This window comes from Nothoprocta perdicaria, unplaced genomic scaffold (genome assembly GCF_003342845.1).
Source record: "Nothoprocta perdicaria isolate Ctin4 unplaced genomic scaffold, notPer1 scaffold_62, whole genome shotgun sequence".
Lineage (NCBI taxonomy): Eukaryota > Metazoa > Chordata > Aves > Tinamiformes > Tinamidae > Nothoprocta > Nothoprocta perdicaria.
Window position 1 is genome coordinate 3,774,341 of NW_020455888.1, and position 2,591 is coordinate 3,776,931.

Here is a 2,591-nt window from a genome sequence, read left to right on the forward strand (position 1 = left end):
TGATGAGGGGAATGGATGTTTAATCTAAGCAACCAAATACTGTTCTCAGTGGGAGGTATGAGATACAGGAAGACAGGCTAAATGAACAAATAGGTTTAAACTTCATGGGGTCAAATCTTTCTGTTTACAGTGATTATAGCTGTGGTCATTAACAAAAATAATTGGAAGTGACTATCCCTTTGATTTAATCAGATTTGCATTGGTGCAAGTTCACTGAACTGTAAAYGGGAGAAATATTAAACCTCATCTCCTCACAGATGACACTATTTAAGAATGCCTTTATTARCCTTGGATTCATATTTTATCCCATATATATTTTTTTCACAATAATACATGCAGGACAGAAGCAAAGAAAATTAGCTCTCATACAGTTTTGTTGGTTGACAAGCCTGAATGCAAACATCAGCCCTTGAGGAGTTAATGTGCTATGTCTGATCTTTARGAAATAAATCTCTGTTTTGCAGTTAGAAAAGACAGAAAGAAATCGGCTTTTCAGTGCAAGCCTCTCTGCTTCATGTTCTACTGAGTTTTGTTCCTTCTGGGATTCATGAGTGTTAGATACTATTATTATTACAGTCTTAGTTTTGCTCTGGGGTAATTGAGCAACTGGGAAGGAATGTGAATAAGGTATTTGCCTCCTGCAGATGCAGAAAATGAGTTTAATTTTTATTGAGATCAAAAATGATTGTGCTAAATTTTCTTTCAAAATGAAATTGAAAGATATTCTCCTTTCAGAAATATCAGCAAAGAGTGTCTGAAATGAAACATGTTTGGGCTCTGGCCTTTGCCAATGCCTTTTGATTTCATGTCTGAAGGGTAAGGATGCAATGATGTATTCTTTGATATGAAATCAAGAGCAAAGTAAGAGAGACAACAGTAATACCAGGAGCAATCAACATGTGTCATGAGGTACAGGCTTGACAGCTTGGAGATCTAGCCCTGCTAGACCAATCTCCAGTCTACCAGGCTGGCTATCTCTCTGGGATGAAGACATCCTGATCATGTGGTTGATGTCCCTGGATTTTGAAGACTTTGATATAAGCAGAAATGCCCTCAGCTTCATGTGAGGAGGTCTTCATTACGATTTCCAGGCACCTGACTAGAGCAGAGGTGATGTGGAAACTTGAACCTCTACCAACACAAAGGACCCCGAAAGCTCTGGGTGCCCCAGTAGCCCACCAGCTGAGCTGTTGAAGGAAACCTCTGTTCACCAGAAGCCTGCCAAATCTGGCAAGTTTGCACTAGATGTTTCACTCCAATCACTCCCAGCTTTCCCATGTCACCATAAAAGGCTTGAGAAGCTGTAACAGAGAGTTTGAGTAGTTAAAGAACATGAGGTCCAGTAAAACGTCAGCATGTTTTGTTTGGAATGAACTGCTGGGACAGCTGAGATGGCTGAGGTGTTCAAGTAGCAAAGGATGATGAGAGGGCAACTCAGCACTTACAGGAAGAAGTCAGCTGCCGTCAAAAAAGACATAAAGAGAACACGTTTTGAAGGAGCAGAAGCAAATTCCACCCTTCTGAGGCATTCATGGGAAAAGCCTGATGAGGGCAAGGCGAACAATTGTGAAACATTAAGCATACTGCTAATGTGCGAAGCCCTASGTTTGGGGAAGGGAAGAGCATTCAGCAATAATTGAATCATTCAGGGCTGTACTCAGTGGATACCCTAAGGTGATTGTGTTCTGAATAGAAGCTTTCAGAATGTCATTTAGTAAATGAAAACAGAGTTGGAAACCAGTWATAAACCAGTGCCCTCAAGCTACTCATTTTTTATAGCAACTTAATTGAAACATGCAATCCGTTTAATGCCTCATGCCTAGRGAAGGGGGCACCACTGAGACGCAAATGAGAGACACTGAAATCAAGCGATAAAGTACAATTTTGGTTTCAGCAAAGAACAGTTCACAGATACAATTTTCTTCCATCAGTGATAAATAGGAGCATCAGTTTGTCAGATTCTGAGCGCTGGATTCAATTCCCCAGATAAATTCTGGGTATCTGTTTGTTTTCCAMTTTTCAATTGCCAGTGAACCCTGTAAAGTGAAACTGATGTCAAAATCTAGTTTTCTGCTTCTTCATATAACCAGAAGGCTGTTTTGGTCTGCATTAGCTCCTTAATTACAGCCTTTCTACTAGGTAATTTGCAAGAAATAGGACTGCATTATCTTTAAAAAAATAAGCACACATTCACAGTATGCTCATACTAGTATAATTTAAATGATGTATAGCCATTACACTTTGTATTCCTGTGTTTTTACATACATTTAGTAATTTTGGGGTGGCAAATTTCAAATGAAACTTCAGCAAGATTTATTCGAAGTTTTTCTAATATCAGTAGTGCTTCTTGTAGTTAAGATGTCCCCAATATAGGTGTTCTACAGACAAGACTATATGAAGAAGAATTACAAAGCTTAAGAAGAAAAGCCCTTTCTTTTCTTCTTAATAACTCATCAGTGAGAGTAAAATAGGAAGGAATTTCTCTCTGCCTTGGAGCAGAGGATATTCCGTCCCTTTCTAGCAGTGTGCTACAGGACCCAAAATCCAGCCTTCATGCATGATACTCCCCATCAAGCAACAAACACATCAGA